A 20,086-nucleotide genomic window follows, 5' to 3' on the forward strand; every position below is an offset into this window, starting at 1 on the left:
GGGGCTGCGCACGCGGCAGATTGGCACAAGGTAGGAAAGATCAGGCGCTGTGTCGGCCTCCCTGCCTGTCAGTCAGAAGGCTGTGTCGCTGGAGCTCATGTCTGTTCCTAAGCTCAGCGAGTCATACTTACCTGGCAGGGGAGATACCATGATCAGCCAGGTGGTTCTCCCCGGGTGAGGCTCAGCCATTGCACTGGGGCTGTGCTGACCCTGGTGAATTCCCCAAATGTGGGAATCTCTACTGCATAATTTCTGACAGTGGGGGACTGCGTCCGCGCTCTCCCCTGTGATCGTGTGAAAAAAGGAAAGAAAGAAAGAAAGGCCGACCACGGCGGCAACAACAACAACGGTGACCGCCTGTCCCGGCCAGTTGGCGGTCTCCTCTTGTGCTGGCCAGCCTGAGGAGACCGCGGAGGACGTAGCCTCGATGAGCTCCCAGTATCTCTCACACCTTCCAGCCCTAAATGAAGAGGGCAGGGTTTCTGCCACATTTAGTTGAGGGTCATGGTATCTGACAAGCCCTGAGCTCAGGACAATACATCCACGGCTCGTCTTCGCAGTAAGTGGAATGATACCAGAGAATTCATGCGTGGGAGGAGATCAACTTGGAAAACCCCGACTCCAGGATGAGTCGCTGGCTTGTGGCTTTGAGCACCGCTTTGTTTTACTTTGAGTCGCCCCACTAGCATAGCAGGGTGAAGGCACCGATTGCCTTTGCTTTGGATAGCAGTGGGGACAACCAGTGCGCCAGATGTAGTGTTTATGGCACTGCATTTTGTGTCGCCACCCAAAATGTTGCAGTTCCTGCCCACAGCCGCGGCCGGGATTGGCTGTACCGGGGGTGCTGGCTCTCACGTCGGGTGGCTTACAGGCATCGCTTCTCGGCCTTTTGGCTAAGATCAAGTGTAGTATCTGTTCTTATCAGTTTAATATCTGGTACGTTCCCTATCCGGGAACCATATATTAAATTTGCTTTTTGGAACAGGGAGATGGAACGGGAGCTTGCTCCGTCCTTTCCACGCATCAACCTGGTATTGCAGTGTTTCCAGGAGTGGTGCAATGCCCCGCATTTCTCGTCGGAAATAAAACAAGCCTCCGCCAGGCACTCGCTCACCTGCTCCACCCAAAGCCGGACCAGGGTTCTCCTCCTGCACTGCAGCTTTTCCTCAGCCTGCGGCCGCAATGGCCTTCCAGGAACAGTGCGGGCCCCTCCCCTTTTGTCAGGAGCAAATCCCGTGCTCTTCAGGCCAACTCTCGAGTGCTGCACATGAGGCCGGGGCTGGATTTCCGCCCGCGCTGCCGCTGGGCGTCAAGTTGTGGCTCCGTTTGCACTCCAGATAAGGATGGAGGTCCGCTGACGGCACTGCTCTCGGAGCCTTTCCCAAAAGGCTTTGGAATGCACTCTGAAAGACCTGAACCTTCAATGTGCCTGAGCTTCCCGGGCTTGGGATATCCGACATCCGGCATCGTTGTGAGAAACAAAGGGGGCTGCGCACGCGGCAGATTGGCACAAGGTAGGAAAGATCAGGCGCTGTGTCGGCCTCCCTGCCTGTCAGTCAGAAGGCTGTGTCGCTGGAGCTCATGTCTGTTCCTAAGCTCAGCGAGTCATACTTACCTGGCAGGGGAGATACCATGATCAGCAAGGTGGTTCTCCCCGGGTGAGGCTCAGCCATTGCACTGGGGCTGTGCTGACCCTGGTGAATTCCCCAAATGTGGGAATCTCAACTGCATAATTTCTGACAGTGGGGGACTGCGTCCGCGCTCTCCCCTGTGATCGTGTGAAAAAAGGAAAGAAAGAAAGAAAGGCCGACCACGGCGGCAACAACAACAACGGTGACCGCCTGTCCCGGCCAGTTGGCGGTCTCCTCTTGTGCTGGCCAGCCTGAGGAGACCGCGGAGGACGTAGCCTCGATGAGCTCCCAGTATCTCTCACACCTTCCAGCCCTAAATGAAGAGGGCAGGGTTTCTGCCACATTTAGTTGAGGGTCATGGTATCTGACAAGCCCTGAGCTCAGGACAATACATCCACGGCTCGTCTTCGCAGTAAGTGGAATGATACCAGAGAATTCATGCGTGGGAGGAGATCAACTTGGAAAACCCCGACTCCAGGATGAGTCGCTGGCTTGTGGCTTTGAGCACCGCTTTGTTTTACTTTGAGTCGCCCCACTAGCATAGCAGGGTGAAGGCACCGATTGCCTTTGCTTTGGATAGCAGTGGGGACAACCAGTGCGCCAGATGTAGTGTTTATGGCACTGCATTTTGTGTCGCCACCCAAAATGTTGCAGTTCCTGCCCACAGCCGCGGCCGGGATTGGCTGTACCGGGGGTGCTGGCTCTCACGTCGGGTGGCTGACAGGCATCGCTTCTCGGCCTTTTGGCTAAGATCAAGTGTAGTATCTGTTCTTATCAGTTTAATATCTGGTACGTTCCCTATCCGGGAACCATATATTAAATTTGCTTTTTGGAACAGGGAGATGGAACGGGAGCTTGCTCCGTCCTTTCCACGCATCAACCTGGTATTGCAGTGTTTCCAGGAGTGGTGCAATGCCCCGCATTTCTCGTCGGAAATAAAACAAGCCTCCGCCAGGCACTCGCTCACCTGCTCCACCCAAAGCCGGACCAGGGTTCTCCTCCTGCACTGCAGCTTTTCCTCAGCCTGCGGCCGCAATGGCCTTCCAGGAACAGTGCGGGCCCCTCCCCTTTTGTCAGGAGCAAATCCCGTGCTCTTCAGGCCAACTCTCGAGTGCTGCACATGAGGCCGGGGCTGGATTTCCGCCCGCGCTGCCGCTGGGCGTCAAGTTGTGGCTCCGTTTGCACTCCAGATAAGGATGGAGGTCCGCTGACGGCACTGCTCTCGGAGCCTTTCCCAAAAGGCTTTGGAATGCACTCTGAAAGACCTGAACCTTCAATGTGCCTGAGCTTCCCGGGCTTGGGATATCCGACATCCGGCATCGTTGTGAGAAACAAAGGGGGCTGCGCACGCGGCAGATTGGCACAAGGTAGGAAAGATCAGGCGCTGTGTCGGCCTCCCTGCCTGTCAGTCAGAAGGCTGTCTCGCTGGAGCTCATATCTGTTCCTAAGCTCAGCGAGTCATACTTACCTGGCAGGGGAGATACCATGATCAGCCAGGTGGTTCTCCCCGGGTGAGGCTCAGCCATTGCACTGGGGCTGTGCTGACCCTGGTGAATTCCCCAAATGTGGGAATCTCTACTGCATAATTTCTGACAGTGGGGGACTGCGTCCGCGCTCTCCCCTGTGATCGTGTGAAAAAAGGAAAGAAAGAAAGAAAGGCCGACCACGGCGGCAACAACAACAACGGTGACCGCCTGTCCCGGCCAGTTGGCGGTCTCCTCTTGTGCTGGCCAGCCTGAGGAGACCGCGGAGGACGTAGCCTCGATGAGCTCCCAGTATCTCTCACACCTTCCAGCCCTAAATGAAGAGGGCAGGGTTTCTGCCACATTTAGTTGAGGGTCATGGTATCTGACAAGCCCTGAGCTCAGGACAATACATCCACGGCTCGTCTTCGCAGTAAGTGGAATGATACCAGAGAATTCATGCGTGGGAGGAGATCAACTTGGAAAACCCCGACTCCAGGATGAGTCGCTGGCTTGTGGCTTTGAGCACCGCTTTGTTTTACTTTGAGTCGCCCCACTAGCATAGCAGGGTGAAGGCACCGATTGCCTTTGCTTTGGATAGCAGTGGGGAAAACCAGTGCGCCAGATGTAGTGTTTATGGCACTGCATTTTGTGTCGCCACCCAAAATGTTGCAGTTCCTGCCCACAGCCGCGGCCGGGATTGGCTGTACCGGGGGTGCTGGCTCTCACGTCGGGTGGCTGACAGGCATCGCTTCTCGGCCTTTTGGCTAAGATCAAGTGTAGTATCTGTTCTTATCAGTTTAATATCTGGTACGTTCCCTATCCGGGAACCATATATTAAATTTGCTTTTTGGAACAGGGAGATGGAACGGGAGCTTGCTCCGTCCTTTCCACGCATCAACCTGGTATTGCAGTGTTTCCAGGAGTGGTGCAATGCCCCGCATTTCTCGTCGGAAATAAAACAAGCCTCCGCCAGGCACTCGCTCACCTGCTCCACCCAAAGCCGGACCAGGGTTCTCCTCCTGCACTGCAGCTTTTCCTCAGCCTGCGGCCGCAATGGCCTTCCAGGAACAGTGCGGGCCCCTCCCCTTTTGTCAGGAGCAAATCCCGTGCTCTTCAGGCCAACTCTCGAGTGCTGCACATGAGGCCGGGGCTGGATTTCCGCCCGCGCTGCCGCTGGGCGTCAAGTTGTGGCTCCGTTTGCACTCCAGATAAGGATGGAGGTCCGCTGACGGCACTGCTCTCGGAGCCTTTCCCAAAAGGCTTTGGAATGCACTCTGAAAGACCTGAACCTTCAATGTGCCTGAGCTTCCCGGGCTTGGGATATCCGACATCCGGCATCGTTGTGAGAAACAAAGGGGGCTGCGCACGCGGCAGATTGGCACAAGGTAGGAAAGATCAGGCGCTGTGTCGGCCTCCCTGCCTGTCAGTCAGAAGGCTGTGTCGCTGGAGCTCATGTCTGTTCCTAAGCTCAGCGAGTCATACTTACCTGGCAGGGGAGATACCATGATCAGCAAGGTGGTTCTCCCCGGGTGAGGCTCAGCCATTGCACTGGGGCTGTGCTGACCCTGGTGAATTCCCCAAATGTGGGAATCTCAACTGCATAATTTCTGACAGTGGGGGACTGCGTCCGCGCTCTCCCCTGTGATCGTGTGAAAAAAGGAAAGAAAGAAAGAAAGGCCGACCACGGCGGCAACAACAACAACGGTGACCGCCTGTCCCGGCCAGTTGGCGGTCTCCTCTTGTGCTGGCCAGCCTGAGGAGACCGCGGAGGACGTAGCCTCGATGAGCTCCCAGTATCTCTCACACCTTCCAGCCCTAAATGAAGAGGGCAGGGTTTCTGCCACATTTAGTTGAGGGTCATGGTATCTGACAAGCCCTGAGCTCAGGACAATACATCCACGGCTCGTCTTTGCAGTAAGTGGAATGATACCAGAGAATTCATGCGTGGGAGGAGATCAACTTGGAAAACCCCGACTCCAGGATGAGTCGCTGGCTTGTGGCTTTGAACACCGCTTTGTTTTACTTTGAGTCGCCCCACTAGCATAGCAGGGTGAAGGCACCGATTGCCTTTGCTTTGGATAGCAGTGGGGACAACCAGTGTGCCAGATGTAGTGTTTATGGCACTGCATTTTGTGTCGCCACCCAAAATGTTGCAGTTCCTGCCCACAGCCGCGGCCGGGATTGGCTGTACCGGGGGTGCTGGCTCTCACGTCGGGTGGCTGAAAGCAATCGCCTCTCGGCCTTTTGGCTAAGATCAAGTGTAGTATCTGTTCTTATCAGTTTAATATCTGGTACGTTCCCTATCCGGGAACCATATATTAAATTGCTTTTTGGAACAGGGAGATGGAACGGGAGCTTGCTCCGTTCTTTCCACGCATCAACCTGGTATTGCAGTGTTCCCAGGAGTGGTGCAATGCCCCGCATTTCTCGTCGGAAATAATACAAGCCTCCGCCAGGCACTCGCTCACCTGCTCCACCCAAAGCCGGACCAGGGTTCTCCTCCTGCACTGCAGCTTTTCCTCAGCCTGCGGCCGCAATGGCCTTCCAGGAACAGTGCGGGCCCCTCCCCTTTTGTCAGGAGCAAATCCCGTGCTCTTCAGGCCAACTCTCGAGTGCTGCACATGAGGCCGGGGCTGGATTTCCGCCCGCGCTGCCGCTGGGCGTCAAGTTGTGGCTCCGTTTGCACTCCAGATAAGGATGGAGGTCCGCTGACGGCACTGCTCTCGGAGCCTTTCCCAAAAGGCTTTGGAATGCACTCTGAAAGACCTGAACCTTCAATGTGCCTGAGCTTCCCGGGCTTGGGATATCCGACATCCGGCATCGTTGTGAGAAACAAAGGGGGCTGCGCACGCGGCAGATTGGCACAAGGTAGGAAAGATCAGGCGCTGTGTCGGCCTCCCTGCCTGTCAGTCAGAAGGCTGTGTCCCTGGAGCTCATGTCTGTTCCTAAGCTCAGCGAGTCATACTTACCTGGCAGGGGAGATACCATGATCAGCAAGGTGGTTCTCCCCGGGTGAGGCTCAGCCATTGCACTGGGGCTGTGCTGACCCTGGTGAATTCCCCAAATGTGGGAATCTCAACTGCATAATTTCTGACAGTGGGGGACTGCGTCCGCGCTCTCCCCTGTGATCGTGTGAAAAAAGGAAAGAAAGAAAGAAGGGCCGACCACGGCGGCAACAACAACAACGGTGACCGCCTGTCCCGGCCAGTTGGCGGTCTCCTCTTGTGCTGGCCAGCCTGAGGAGACCGCGGAGGACGTAGCCTCGATGAGCTCCCAGTATCTCTCACACCTTCCAGCCCTAAATGAAGAGGGCAGGGTTTCTGCCACATTTAGTTGAGGGTCATGGTATCTGACAAGCCCTGAGCTCAGGACAATACATCCACGGCTCGTCTTTGCAGTAAGTGGAATGATACCAGAGAATTCATGCGTGGGAGGAGATCAACTTGGAAAACCCCGACTCCAGGATGAGTCGCTGGCTTGTGGCTTTGAACACCGCTTTGTTTTACTTTGAGTCGCCCCACTAGCATAGCAGGGTGAAGGCACCGATTGCCTTTGCTTTGGATAGCAGTGGGGACAACCAGTGTGCCAGATGTAGTGTTTATGGCACTGCATTTTGTGTCGCCACCCAAAATGTTGCAGTTCCTGCCCACAGCCGCGGCCGGGATTGGCTGTACCGGGGGTGCTGGCTCTCACGTCGGGTGGCTGAAAGCAATCGCCTCTCGGCCTTTTGGCTAAGATCAAGTGTAGTATCTGTTCTTATCAGTTTAATATCTGGTACGTTCCCTATCCGGGAACCATATATTAAACTGCTTTTTGGAACAGGGAGATGGAACGGGAGCTTGCTCCGTCCTTTCCACGCATCAACCTGGTATTGCAGTGTTCCCAGGAGTGGTGCAATGCCCCGCATTTCTCGTCGGAAATAAAACAAGCCTCCGCCAGGCACTCGCTCACCTGCTCCACCCAAAGCCGGACCAGGGTTCTCCTCCTGCACTGCAGCTTTTCCTCAGCCTGCGGCCGCAATGGCCTTCCAGGAACAGTGCGGGCCCCTCCCCTTTTGTCAGGAGCAAATCCCGTGCTCTTCAGGCCAACTCTCGAGTGCTGCACATGAGGCCGGGGCTGGATTTCCGCCCGCGCTGCCGCTGGGCGTCAAGTTGTGGCTCCGTTTGCACTCCAGATAAGGATGGAGGTCCGCTGACGGCACTGCTCTCGGAGCCTTTCCCAAAAGGCTTTGGAATGCACTCTGAAAGACCTGAACCTTCAATGTGCCTGAGCTTCCCGGGCTTGGGATATCCGACATCCGGCATCGTTGTGAGAAACAAAGGGGGCTGCGCACGCGGCAGATTGGCACAAGGTAGGAAAGATCAGGCGCTGTGTCGGCCTCCCTGCCTGTCAGTCAGAAGGCTGTGTCCCTGGAGCTCATGTCTGTTCCTAAGCTCAGCGAGTCATACTTACCTGGCAGGGGAGATACCATGATCAGCAAGGTGGTTCTCCCCGGGTGAGGCTCAGCCATTGCACTGGGGCTGTGCTGACCCTGGTGAATTCCCCAAATGTGGGAATCTCAACTGCATAATTTCTGACAGTGGGGGACTGCGTCCGCGCTCTCCCCTGTGATCGTGTGAAAAAAGGAAAGAAAGAAAGAAGGGCCGACCACGGCGGCAACAACAACAACGGTGACCGCCTGTCCCGGCCAGTTGGCGGTCTCCTCTTGTGCTGGCCAGCCTGAGGAGACCGCGGAGGACGTAGCCTCGATGAGCTCCCAGTATCTCTCACACCTTCCAGCCCTAAATGAAGAGGGCAGGGTTTCTGCCACATTTAGTTGAGGGTCATGGTATCTGACAAGCCCTGAGCTCAGGACAATACATCCACGGCTCGTCTTCGCAGTAAGTGGAATGATACCAGAGAATTCATGCGTGGGAGGAGATCAACTTGGAAAACCCCGACTCCAGGATGAGTCGCTGGCTTGTGGCTTTGAACACCGCTTTGTTTTACTTTGAGTCGCCCCACTAGCATAGCAGGGTGAAGGCACCGATTGCCTTTGCTTTGGATAGCAGTGGGGACAACCAGTGTGCCAGATGTAGTGTTTATGGCACTGCATTTTGTGTCGCCACCCAAAATGTTGCAGTTCCTGCCCACAGCCGCGGCCGGGATTGGCTGTACCGGGGGTGCTGGCTCTCACGTCGGGTGGCTGAAAGCAATCGCCTCTCGGCCTTTTGGCTAAGATCAAGTGTAGTATCTGTTCTTATCAGTTTAATATCTGGTACGTTCCCTATCCGGGAACCATATATTAAACTGCTTTTTGGAACAGGGAGATGGAACGGGAGCTTGCTCCGTCCTTTCCACGCATCAACCTGGTATTGCAGTGTTCCCAGGAGTGGTGCAATGCCCCGCATTTCTCGTCGGAAATAAAACAAGCCTCCGCCAGGCACTCGCTCACCTGCTCCACCCAAAGCCGGACCAGGGTTCTCCTCCTGCACTGCAGCTTTTCCTCAGCCTGCGGCCGCAATGGCCTTCCAGGAACAGTGCGGGCCCCTCCCCTTTTGTCAGGAGCAAATCCCGTGCTCTTCAGGCCAACTCTCGAGTGCTGCACATGAGGCCGGGGCTGGATTTCCGCCCGCGCTGCCGCTGGGCGTCAAGTTGTGGCTCCGTTTGCACTCCAGATAAGGATGGAGGTCCGCTGACGGCACTGCTCTCGGAGCCTTTCCCAAAAGGCTTTGGAATGCACTCTGAAAGACCTGAACCTTCAATGTGCCTGAGCTTCCCGGGCTTGGGATATCCGACATCCGGCATCGTTGTGAGAAACAAAGGGGGCTGCGCACGCGGCAGATTGGCACAAGGTAGGAAAGATCAGGCGCTGTGTCGGCCTCCCTGCCTGTCAGTCAGAAGGCTGTGTCCCTGGAGCTCATGTCTGTTCCTAAGCTCAGCGAGTCATACTTACCTGGCAGGGGAGATACCATGATCAGCAAGGTGGTTCTCCCCGGGTGAGGCTCAGCCATTGCACTGGGGCTGTGCTGACCCTGGTGAATTCCCCAAATGTGGGAATCTCAACTGCATAATTTCTGACAGTGGGGGACTGCGTCCGCGCTCTCCCCTGTGATCGTGTGAAAAAAGGAAAGAAAGAAAGAAGGGCCGACCACGGCGGCAACAACAACAACGGTGACCGCCTGTCCCGGCCAGTTGGCGGTCTCCTCTTGTGCTGGCCAGCCTGAGGAGACCGCGGAGGACGTAGCCTCGATGAGCTCCCAGTATCTCTCACACCTTCCAGCCCTAAATGAAGAGGGCAGGGTTTCTGCCACATTTAGTTGAGGGTCATGGTATCTGACAAGCCCTGAGCTCAGGACAATACATCCACGGCTCGTCTTCGCAGTAAGTGGAATGATACCAGAGAATTCATGCGTGGGAGGAGATCAACTTGGAAAACCCCGACTCCAGGATGAGTCGCTGGCTTGTGGCTTTGAACACCGCTTTGTTTTACTTTGAGTCGCCCCACTAGCATAGCAGGGTGAAGGCACCGATTGCCTTTGCTTTGGATAGCAGTGGGGACAACCAGTGTGCCAGATGTAGTGTTTATGGCACTGCATTTTGTGTCGCCACCCAAAATGTTGCAGTTCCTGCCCACAGCCGCGGCCGGGATTGGCTGTACCGGGGGTGCTGGCTCTCACGTCGGGTGGCTGAAAGCAATCGCCTCTCGGCCTTTTGGCTAAGATCAAGTGTAGTATCTGTTCTTATCAGTTTAATATCTGGTACGTTCCCTATCCGGGAACCATATATTAAACTGCTTTTTGGAACAGGGAGATGGAACGGGAGCTTGCTCCGTCCTTTCCACGCATCAACCTGGTATTGCAGTGTTCCCAGGAGTGGTGCAATGCCCCGCATTTCTCGTCGGAAATAAAACAAGCCTCCGCCAGGCACTCGCTCACCTGCTCCACCCAAAGCCGGACCAGGGTTCTCCTCCTGCACTGCAGCTTTTCCTCAGCCTGCGGCCGCAATGGCCTTCCAGGAACAGTGCGGGCCCCTCCCCTTTTGTCAGGAGCAAATCCCGTGCTCTTCAGGCCAACTCTCGAGTGCTGCACATGAGGCCGGGGCTGGATTTCCGCCCGCGCTGCCGCTGGGCGTCAAGTTGTGGCTCCGTTTGCACTCCAGATAAGGATGGAGGTCCGCTGACGGCACTGCTCTCGGAGCCTTTCCCAAAAGGCTTTGGAATGCACTCTGAAAGACCTGAACCTTCAATGTGCCTGAGCTTCCCGGGCTTGGGATATCCGACATCCGGCATCGTTGTGAGAAACAAAGGGGGCTGCGCACGCGGCAGATTGGCACAAGGTAGGAAAGATCAGGCGCTGTGTCGGCCTCCCTGCCTGTCAGTCAGAAGGCTGTGTCCCTGGAGCTCATGTCTGTTCCTAAGCTCAGCGAGTCATACTTACCTGGCAGGGGAGATACCATGATCAGCAAGGTGGTTCTCCCCGGGTGAGGCTCAGCCATTGCACTGGGGCTGTGCTGACCCTGGTGAATTCCCCAAATGTGGGAATCTCAACTGCATAATTTCTGACAGTGGGGGACTGCGTCCGCGCTCTCCCCTGTGATCGTGTGAAAAAAGGAAAGAAAGAAAGAAGGGCCGACCACGGCGGCAACAACAACAACGGTGACCGCCTGTCCCGGCCAGTTGGCGGTCTCCTCTTGTGCTGGCCAGCCTGAGGAGACCGCGGAGGACGTAGCCTCGATGAGCTCCCAGTATCTCTCACACCTTCCAGCCCTAAATGAAGAGGGCAGGGTTTCTGCCACATTTAGTTGAGGGTCATGGTATCTGACAAGCCCTGAGCTCAGGACAATACATCCACGGCTCGTCTTCGCAGTAAGTGGAATGATACCAGAGAATTCATGCGTGGGAGGAGATCAACTTGGAAAACCCCGACTCCAGGATGAGTCGCTGGCTTGTGGCTTTGAACACCGCTTTGTTTTACTTTGAGTCGCCCCACTAGCATAGCAGGGTGAAGGCACCGATTGCCTTTGCTTTGGATAGCAGTGGGGACAACCAGTGTGCCAGATGTAGTGTTTATGGCACTGCATTTTGTGTCGCCACCCAAAATGTTGCAGTTCCTGCCCACAGCCGCGGCCGGGATTGGCTGTACCGGGGGTGCTGGCTCTCACGTCGGGTGGCTGACAGGCATTGCTTCTCGGCCTTTTGGCTAAGATCAAGTGTAGTATCTGTTCTTATCAGTTTAATATCTGGTACGTTCCCTATCCGGGAACCATATATTAAATTGCTTTTTGGAACAGGGAGATGGAACGGGAGCTTGCTCCGTCCTTTCCACGCATCAACCTGGTATTGCAGTGTTCCCAGGAGTGGTGCAATGCCCCGCATTTCTCGTCGGAAATAAAACAAGCCTCCGCTAGGCACTCGCTCACCTGCTCCACCCAAAGCCGGACCAGGGTTCTCCTCCTGCACTGCAGCTTTTCCTCAGCCTGCGGCCGCAATGGCCTTCCAGGAACAGTGCGGGCCCCTCCCCTTTTGTCAGGAGCAAATCCCGTGCTCTTCAGGCCAACTCTCGAGTGCTGCACATGAGGCCGGGGCTGGATTTCCGCCCGCGCTGCCGCTGGGCGTCAAGTTGTGGCTCCGTTTGCACTCCAGATAAGGATGGAGGTCCGCTGACGGCACTGCTCTCTGAGCCTTTCCCAAAAGGCTTTGGAATGCACTCTGAAAGACCTGAACCTTCAATGTGCCTGAGCTTCCCGGGCTTGGGATATCCGACATCCGGCATCGTTGTGAGAAACAAAGGGGGCTGCGCACGCGGCAGATTGGCACAAGGTAGGAAAGATCAGGCGCTGTGTCGGCCTCCCTGCCTGTCAGTCAGAAGGCTGTGTCCCTGGAGCTCATGTCTGTTCCTAAGCTCAGCGAGTCATACTTACCTGGCAGGGGAGATACCATGATCAGCAAGGTGGTTCTCCCCGGGTGAGGCTCAGCCATTGCACTGGGGCTGTGATGACCCTGGTGAATTCCCCAAATGTGGGAATCTCAACTGCATAATTTCTGACAGTGGGGGACTGCGTCCGCGCTCTCCCCTGTGATCGTGTGAAAAAAGGAAAGAAAGAAAGAAAGGCCGACCACGGCGGCAACAACAACAACGGTGACCGCCTGTCCCGGCCAGTTGGCGGTCTCCTCTTGTGCTGGCCAGCCTGAGGAGACCGCGGAGGACGTAGCTTCGATGAGCTCCCAGTATCTCTCACACCTTCCAGCCCTAAATGAAGAGGGCAGGGTTTCTGCCACATTTAGTTGAGGGTCATGGTATCTGACAAGCCCTGGGCTCAGGACAATACATCCACGGCTCGTCTTCGCAGTAAGTGGAAGGATACCAGAGAGAATTCATGCGTGGGAGGAGATCAACTTGGAAAACCCTGACTCTCATCTCAGATCATTAGCAATTCTTCTTACATCACTGTCGCATTATTTTTAGTTTCATAGCAACTCTTACTACATTACTGTGTCATTATTTTAAGGTTTTTAGCAACTCTTCATAAATTACTGTCAGCATCACTTTGAGTTTATTAGCAACTATCACTACATTACTGTCAGCATCATTCTTGAATTCATTAGCAATTCTTCCGGCATCACTGTAGCATCATTTTGAGATCATTAGCAATTCTTACGACATCACCGTAGTATAATTTTGAGGTTAGTAGCAACTCTTACTACATGACTGTCAGCTTCACTTTGAGGTTGTTCAAAACACTTACTACGTTACTGTAAGCATAACTGAGTTTATTAGCAACTATCACTACATGACTGTCAGCATCACTTTGAGTTCATTAACAATTCTTCCGACATCACTGTAGCATTATTTTGAGGTTATTAGCAACTCTTACTACATTACTCTCAGCATCATTTTTAGGTTACTCGCAACTCTAACCAGGTGACTGTCAGCATCACTTTGAGGTTATTCGAAACTTTCACTACATCACTGTCGCATCATTTTGAGATCATTAGCAATTCTTCTGACATCACTGTCGCATTATTTTGAGGTTCGTAGCAACTCTTACTGCATGACTGTCAGCATCACTTTGAGGTTATTCGAAACTTTCACGACATTACAGTTAGCATCATTTTGAGTTCCTTAGCAGTTCTTCCGACATCACTGTCGCATTATTTTGAGGTTCGTAGCAACTCTTACTACATGACTGTCAGCATCACTTTGAGGTAGTTCGAAACACTTACGACATTACTGTAAGCATCACTGAGTTTATTAGCAACTATCGCTACATTACTGTTGGCATTATTTTGAGTTCATTAGCAATTCTTACTACATGACCGTCACATCATTTTGATATCATTAGCAATTCTTACAACATCACTGTAGCATCAGTTTGAGATCATTAGCAGCTCTTACTAGATTTCCGTCAGCATCATTTTGAGTTTATTAGCAATTCTTCCGACATCGCTGTCGCATTATTTTGAGTTTTGTAGCAACTCTTACTATATGACTGTCAGCATCACTTTGAGGCCATTCGAAACTTTCATTCCATTACAGTTAGCATCATTTTGAGTTCATTAGCAATACTTCCAACATCACTGTCGCATTATTTTGAGGTTCGTAGCAACTCTGACTACATGACTGTCAGCATCACTTTGAGGTAGTTCGAAACACTTACTACATTACTGTAAGCATCATTTTGAGTGTATTAGCAATTCTTATGACAACAGTGTAGCATAATTTTAACGTTAGTTTCAACTCTTCCTACATTACCGTCAGCATCATTTTTAGTTTTTTAGCATCTCTTACTACATCACTGTAGCATCATTTTGAGTTCATTAGCAACTCTTCCGACATCACTGTCGCATTATTTTGAGTTTAGTAGCAACTCTTACTACATGACTGTCAGCATCATTTTGAGGGAGTTTGAAACTCTTACTACATTATTGTAAGTACCACTGAGTTTATTAGCAACTATCACTACGTTACTGTTAGCATCATTTTGAGTTCATTAGAAATTTTTCTGAAATCACTGTCGCATTATTTTGAGGTTATTAGCAACTCTTAATACATTACTGTCCGCATCATTTTTAGGTTACTCGAAACTCTAACCACATGACTGTCAGCATCACTTTGAGGTTATTCGAAACTTTCACTACATTACTGTTAGCATCATTTTGAATTTATTAGCAGCTCTTACTAGATTACCGTCGCATCATTTTGAGATCATGAGCAATTCTTCCGACATCACAGTCGCATTATTTTGTGGTTTTTAGCAACTCTTACTACATTATTCTTGCATTATTTTGAGGTTCGTAGCAACTCTTACTACATGACTGTAAGCATCACTGAGTTTATTAGCAACTATCACTACATTACTGTTTGCATCGTTTTGAGTTTATTAGCAATTCTTACGACATCACTGTCGCATCATTTTGAGATCATTAGCAATTCTTCTGAAATCACTGTCGCATTACTTTGAGGTTCGAAGCAACTCTTACTACATTACTGTCAGCATCACTTAGTTTATTAGCAACTATCACTACATTACTGTTAGCATCATTTTGAGTTCATTAGCAATGTGGGGCTTTGATTGGGAATTGTAAGAAAAATCACTGAATGAACAACACAAACACAGACTGTGTCTGAAATTCCACACCTGCACCCGAAACCAGTGTGGAATCAATTGTATCCACTGTCAATCCTGATTCTGGAGAAATTTCTTTGTGTGTTTTGATGGACGCGAGCCAAGCAGAAATTTCCCACAATACAATAGGGCGGCGTTTGGTCAGTGTTGAGCAGGCGTCAGTCTGACAATGATGTCATATTATTGTGTCATCACTTGACCAGACCCAAAAGTAGGCTCAGGTATCAGTTTCTTCTCAATGCTAATGTCTGCTAGCTTAGTCTGCTACTTTGATGGCTCTGCCTGCTCAAAGGTCCAGACCCCTGGATGTGGTGGTTCCTACCTGAATGTAGAGTCTGTCAGCTCATGTTGTTAAATCAACTCACCAGGAACACCAGTAGATTTCAATGGACTGACAATGAGTCTCATTGAATGGGTGTCTCGTCCAACGAGAAACACTCAGTCTCAGGTTGAAGCTCATCAATGAGGTCTTGTGGATCAGTGGCTTGCATGAATGAATGAGTTGGAAGACTTCTTGGAAATTAAAGAGGATTTAATACAATGAAGAAAACCCTTAAGACAGAGTGATAATTCCAGCAGAGTAATTAAGGCCCATATTGAGTAGCAGGTATGAATTAGCCTGGATTTATCTGAGCTTCAAGTAGACGGCTAAGAGGCAGGTGGAAAGGTGTGTAGGATGAACGATGGTGACCTCCAACCAAATGAAGAGGACTGAGTGGAGGCTGACCAGCTCTACGGAGTCAGGCGGAGTTTGGCAGCGAGACAGGAGTCCAGGCCTGAATCGGTGAAAACCAACGTAACCGGCTTACGTTCTCAGCTGGATTCTCCCATCGATGTACGACGCCTCTCCAACGAACTGGTGGGAGGACGGCCTCCAAAGCCTCCAACTCGTCGACCGTGGCTCCCGCTGAGATTCGCTCGATGAAGAAGGGAAGCGCGTTGATGGGCTACCCTCTGGTCTCAGGCTGCTGGCTGCCTGGACTAAGCTGCTCTTCTCCAACACAAAGGTGGCTTCTCTCTCTTCAAGGCTCACAGGAGGTCAAGAGTGTAGCGACCGTGAGCCGAGATCGATGATGAATTACAAAAATAGAAAATCAAAAAATAAATTAGAGGAATAGAAAAGAAAAGGGGGGGGGGGCGGACCAGCTGCTCTAGGAGCTCACAGACAAAGGGCAGAAACAAGAAGCACTGAAGAGAGCGCCAGCAGTGGATGGTGCCACCACTGTTACAGTAAACTGGTCCGCCTCAGAGCAGTGACCTTTGACCTGTGAGGGGTTGTTGGCCAATCAGCACACTTTGCTGTCTTCAGTCCTTCTCAGATATCAACAAATGAAGCTGGTTGAACAGACAGCAATCATCATCACTCAGAGACATCACCTGGAGAGGAAGACTGCTCAGAGTTCTGACAATGACAGTGAAGAGGCAAGGAGAGCTGGACAACCACAGACAGTGAAACATTCGGAACATCATGTTGATACACGTGTGTGTGTGTGTGTGTGTGTGTGTGTGTGTGTGTGTGTGTGTGTGTGTGTGTGTGTGTGTCAGAATCGGAATCAGAATCTTTTATTTTCGTTGTACGGGGGGGGGGGGGGGTACACTGACAATAGTTAGAGCGCTCTTCCAGAGCCACTGTGCACCACAGAATGCAGATACAAAGAAAAGATAGAAAAGATAAAAGCAAGATAAAAGACACTGTTAGAACAGAAAGATCCATCAACCCACCAACCAGAGGTGTGTCTGGTACAGATGTGGAATTATTGGCTCACACAATGTTGAGGCAACTGGAAGAAGACAAACAAAAAAGGCTGGTGTGATCCAGACCTTCATCAAAAATGGTCCTGGAGAACTGTTCAATGTGTCAGGACTTCTGTCCATTGTCTTCTGCTTATCCTGTTCAGGGTCATGAGGGGGTGGAGCCTATCCCAGCAGCTTTTGGGCGACAGGCCGTGTTCACCCTGGACAGGTCACCAGTCCATCACAGGGCCAACACATCCACAGACAAACATTCCAAGCCAGACTCAGGAGGATCTCTCCACCCTACAGACTGTAAAGGAACCATCAAAGATGGCAGTTGGAGTTCTGTGGATCTGTGCTGGATTCCTCATCCTCACGGACCAGAAGTCTGTCTGAAATACTGCACTGATTGATGATCTTTTCATGAATCTGGAAAAGCTTCTAAAATGAAAGGAAAACAATCCTATCTTCTTCATGCCTCAAGCCAAATCAAACCAAGAGTTCTTTTATCATATTTTTTTAACCGGACGTCTGCTTTGACTGGTTGGTTGTTGAAAGAGAGCAGGACAGGACAGACAGCAGAAGACAAATATAGAGAAGGAAAGACAAAAGACAGAGAGAAAGGAGGGAGAGAATGACAAAAAGATGGGAACAAGATGAGGGTGAAAGACAAGCAGAGAGAAAGACAGAGGGACAGGGGGATGGAAGACAGACACACAACCAACAACAGCAGCAGCAATAATAGTAAACTAGCTGCCAATGATAACGTCTCCTGGTCGCTGAAGCAATCAACTTCATAATAGGAGGATTGAAGAGCCAGGAAATAAAATATTAGCACAATACTGATGTGAATGTTCGTGCAATACTGAGAACACTGATATGTAGACGACTAGTAGGGGCGGCACGGTGGTGCAAGAAGACAAACAAAAAAGGCTGGTGTGATCCAGACCTTCATCAAAAATGGTCCTGGAGAACTGTTCAATGTGTCAGGACTTCAGAAGCTCCAATCTTCTCTAAGGTCCAGTGAGAGTGGAAGAGATTATAAATGAGAGAAGCAGGGCCCTCACTCAGAACTGAACCAGCTCAGTTGGGAGAGCCTTAGACTGAAGATCTAAAGGTCCCTGGTCTGATCCCAGGTTTCAGCAGAGGAGCAGCATTGACTTTACTTTCCAGTGGAGGAACTGCAGACATGAAGGAAACTAACATCTTGTCCTGTGCATTCTTGTGACTTTCAGGACATTTTGGAGCCTCTTGTTGGATTTTGCCACAGAGAATCAGAGCCAATCAAAAGCCTGGAGGACTTTAACATGGAGGACTGAACAAGTCAAGAAAGCATCAGTTTGACCTTCACGGGTGTTTCTGTTCCTGTCTCAATGCTGTAGAAAGAGCCTGAGGAGCTCAGACGGTAGAGCATCAGACTTTTAATGTGAGGGTCCAGGGTTCAAGTCCCTGTTCAGGTGCTGTGGAGGTTCCAGTGTTTGACAACATGGTACTGGATGAAGTTTAGTGTTGAACAAACTGTCATCATCAAAAGTAGAAGTGTTCTTGTCTTGCCACAGTGAGACTGTCGCTAGAAAACTGACCAACAATAATTTCATGTGGCATGCAATTAACAAAAGACCTACATTGATGGTCATGGGGGGGGGGCTGGAGCCTATCCCAGCATCTACAGGCCAGAGGCGGGGTTCACCCTGGACAGGTCACCAGTCCATCACAGGGTCAGCATACAGAGACGAACAACCATTCACACTCACATTCATACCTACGGTCAATTTAGAGTGTCCAATCAGCCTCGTCCCCAATTACATGTCTTTGGACAGTGGGAAGGAGCCGGAGTACCAGAGAGAACCCACGCATTCATGGGGAGAACATGCAGGCTCTACACAGAAAGATTCCCCACCCGAGCCTGGACTCAAACCAGAACCTTCTTGCTGTGAGGCCACAGTGCTCACCACTGCACCATCATGCTGCCAAGCTCTCTTCTACTTTCCTCAATTGTGTTTCTTTCATGTCCTCCTGAGATCAAAGACAGAATTCTAGCTATTGTCAAAGCCCTGATGACATCATCAGGAATTCTGACTTTGATCTGGAGACTCTTGCTTTAATCTGAATTTGACCTGACTAATGTTTTAGTTTAGGTTGCATGATACCGACCACCTCATTTCTCCTGATGGACTGGTGACCTGTCCAGGGTGAACCCTGCCTCTTGAACAACGTCACCTGGGATCGCCCCCCCCCCCCCCCCCCATGACCCCATACCCCCTTCCCTCATGTGACTCTTTCATGCGGGCCTCTCAAAACAAAAACATGGCCGCCGCTCCTGTCATTTTCGGAGGAAAGTGCCTTCTTCCAAGATAGTTTTGATTTAATAAAGCATTCTGATGACATTTCTAGAGAGAAATATGCATTTTGTTTTCATAATCTTTGCTCAGTTCTTGTGTTTAATCTTTGGTTTGTTCGTTATTACGGTGAATCTTTCACCTCTCGGAAGAGAGTCGTTACAGTGTCACATTTCTACTGTTGCTATGTTGGTTGCTAAGGACGCCATTACGGACGAGTGTCATTTCAAGATAGGTTTGATTTTTAAAAAGCATTTTAAGGACATTTCTGGCGAGAAATATAAATTTTATTTCCATAATATTCGCTGTTCAATAAAGAATAATATGAAATGGATTTTAGTGCCCCAGGAATTACAAACATCTGCTTCCGTGGAAGTCGGCCCCGTTCTTCTGTGAGAAAATCCGGTAGTTGTCGCTCACTCCGAGGAAAAAAAACAAATATTTTTAATACTTCATCTTTTGATTAATAAGACAATCTACAAATTCATTTAATTTCTGGATGTTTATTCTACCTACGAAGTCCATTTGTCACCATTATAGATCGACCAATCAGCATTAAGAATATAAACAATGACTCAAACGAATGGCGGTCTGCTGACGTCACATCCGTCACAGAGGCTCACTCCTGCACTCAGAGGTGGCCTTTTAGTTCCATCACTTCACGCTATATTTACAGATTTATGATTGAGGGGAACAAACCACTCTGATGTCTGGGTTCATCAAGGATATCATTAAAGAAATCCTAACTATCTGACCAGTTAAATTGATCCTAACTGTTCTTCAGATGTTGTGCTGGTAATGTCATGTAGTTTCTTTTCAAATGTAACTTTGTCGTTCTGATGTGTGTATTTTTACTGCTCCAACAAAGCTGTTCCTCTTCTGGGGAAATCAATCATTCAGGCAATCAATAACTGAGTGTCTCTGATGCTGTACTGTAGTATTGCAGTACAACAACACTCTGATCCTTCCTTTTCAAATGTTTTTATTGTGTTTCTCTCATCAGGTGTTCAAAATGATGACAATAAAAATCAATAATTGATATTCAGCTTTGTTTCAACAATAATCATTGATCAGAAATGAGGCCTGATGGCTGCAATAGCAGCTTTGTGCTGTTCAGTGACTCCTGCTATAAAAAGGAGTCAAGGTGGTCTTAAAGATGTGAAAATGTTCCAGAGATCCTTCTTCATGTTGGTCCTGAACAAGATTGGTGTCAGGCCTTTTTTCAAAGGAGCTCCAAAAGGCTCACTTAACCCTTTGAGGCCTGGCTGAGACACGAGGCCTGTTGACCTTTGACCCTGTTGCTCTTTTG

The 20,086-nt window shown here is 50.7% G+C and overlaps 17 non-coding genes across 17 annotated transcripts; all 17 read left to right on the top strand.

The window, feature by feature from the left end:
• The first annotated feature begins 123 nt into the window (after positions 1 to 123).
• Positions 124 to 287, top strand: LOC147271332 (U1 spliceosomal RNA). The gene has a single exon (XR_015116982.1). It is a non-coding gene; the product is annotated as a U1 spliceosomal RNA (small nuclear RNA).
• Positions 288 to 873: 586 nt separating this feature from the next.
• Positions 874 to 1,065, top strand: LOC147271333 (U2 spliceosomal RNA). The gene has a single exon (XR_015117362.1). It is a non-coding gene; the product is annotated as a U2 spliceosomal RNA (small nuclear RNA).
• Positions 1,066 to 1,607: 542 nt separating this feature from the next.
• Positions 1,608 to 1,771, top strand: LOC147271334 (U1 spliceosomal RNA). The gene has a single exon (XR_015116588.1). It is a non-coding gene; the product is annotated as a U1 spliceosomal RNA (small nuclear RNA).
• A 586-nt stretch (positions 1,772 to 2,357) lies between these two features.
• On the top strand, positions 2,358 to 2,549 carry LOC147271335 (U2 spliceosomal RNA). Its single transcript, XR_015117372.1, has one exon. It is a non-coding gene; the product is annotated as a U2 spliceosomal RNA (small nuclear RNA).
• Positions 2,550 to 3,091: 542 nt separating this feature from the next.
• LOC147271336 (U1 spliceosomal RNA) lies at positions 3,092 to 3,255 on the top strand. The gene has a single exon (XR_015116983.1). It is a non-coding gene; the product is annotated as a U1 spliceosomal RNA (small nuclear RNA).
• A 586-nt stretch (positions 3,256 to 3,841) lies between these two features.
• Positions 3,842 to 4,033, top strand: LOC147271337 (U2 spliceosomal RNA). The gene has a single exon (XR_015117380.1). It is a non-coding gene; the product is annotated as a U2 spliceosomal RNA (small nuclear RNA).
• A 542-nt stretch (positions 4,034 to 4,575) lies between these two features.
• Positions 4,576 to 4,739, top strand: LOC147271338 (U1 spliceosomal RNA). The gene has a single exon (XR_015116589.1). It is a non-coding gene; the product is annotated as a U1 spliceosomal RNA (small nuclear RNA).
• A 586-nt stretch (positions 4,740 to 5,325) lies between these two features.
• Positions 5,326 to 5,516, top strand: LOC147271339 (U2 spliceosomal RNA). The gene has a single exon (XR_015117465.1). It is a non-coding gene; the product is annotated as a U2 spliceosomal RNA (small nuclear RNA).
• A 542-nt stretch (positions 5,517 to 6,058) lies between these two features.
• On the top strand, positions 6,059 to 6,222 carry LOC147271340 (U1 spliceosomal RNA). Its single transcript, XR_015116591.1, has one exon. It is a non-coding gene; the product is annotated as a U1 spliceosomal RNA (small nuclear RNA).
• A 586-nt stretch (positions 6,223 to 6,808) lies between these two features.
• On the top strand, positions 6,809 to 6,999 carry LOC147271341 (U2 spliceosomal RNA). The gene has a single exon (XR_015117425.1). It is a non-coding gene; the product is annotated as a U2 spliceosomal RNA (small nuclear RNA).
• Positions 7,000 to 7,541: 542 nt separating this feature from the next.
• Positions 7,542 to 7,705, top strand: LOC147271342 (U1 spliceosomal RNA). Its single transcript, XR_015116592.1, has one exon. It is a non-coding gene; the product is annotated as a U1 spliceosomal RNA (small nuclear RNA).
• Positions 7,706 to 8,291: 586 nt separating this feature from the next.
• Positions 8,292 to 8,482, top strand: LOC147271343 (U2 spliceosomal RNA). Its single transcript, XR_015117427.1, has one exon. It is a non-coding gene; the product is annotated as a U2 spliceosomal RNA (small nuclear RNA).
• Positions 8,483 to 9,024: 542 nt separating this feature from the next.
• Positions 9,025 to 9,188, top strand: LOC147271344 (U1 spliceosomal RNA). Its single transcript, XR_015116593.1, has one exon. It is a non-coding gene; the product is annotated as a U1 spliceosomal RNA (small nuclear RNA).
• A 586-nt stretch (positions 9,189 to 9,774) lies between these two features.
• On the top strand, positions 9,775 to 9,965 carry LOC147271345 (U2 spliceosomal RNA). Its single transcript, XR_015117431.1, has one exon. It is a non-coding gene; the product is annotated as a U2 spliceosomal RNA (small nuclear RNA).
• Positions 9,966 to 10,507: 542 nt separating this feature from the next.
• LOC147271346 (U1 spliceosomal RNA) lies at positions 10,508 to 10,671 on the top strand. The gene has a single exon (XR_015116594.1). It is a non-coding gene; the product is annotated as a U1 spliceosomal RNA (small nuclear RNA).
• Positions 10,672 to 11,257: 586 nt separating this feature from the next.
• On the top strand, positions 11,258 to 11,448 carry LOC147271347 (U2 spliceosomal RNA). The gene has a single exon (XR_015117313.1). It is a non-coding gene; the product is annotated as a U2 spliceosomal RNA (small nuclear RNA).
• Positions 11,449 to 11,990: 542 nt separating this feature from the next.
• Positions 11,991 to 12,154, top strand: LOC147271348 (U1 spliceosomal RNA). Its single transcript, XR_015116899.1, has one exon. It is a non-coding gene; the product is annotated as a U1 spliceosomal RNA (small nuclear RNA).
• The last annotated feature ends 7,932 nt before the right edge of the window (positions 12,155 to 20,086 follow it).

Source organism: Aulostomus chinensis, chromosome 1 (genome assembly GCF_037954235.1).
Source record: "Aulostomus chinensis isolate RoL2024-O1b breed Wild chromosome 1, RoL_Achi_v1.0, whole genome shotgun sequence".
Lineage (NCBI taxonomy): Eukaryota > Metazoa > Chordata > Actinopteri > Syngnathiformes > Aulostomidae > Aulostomus > Aulostomus chinensis.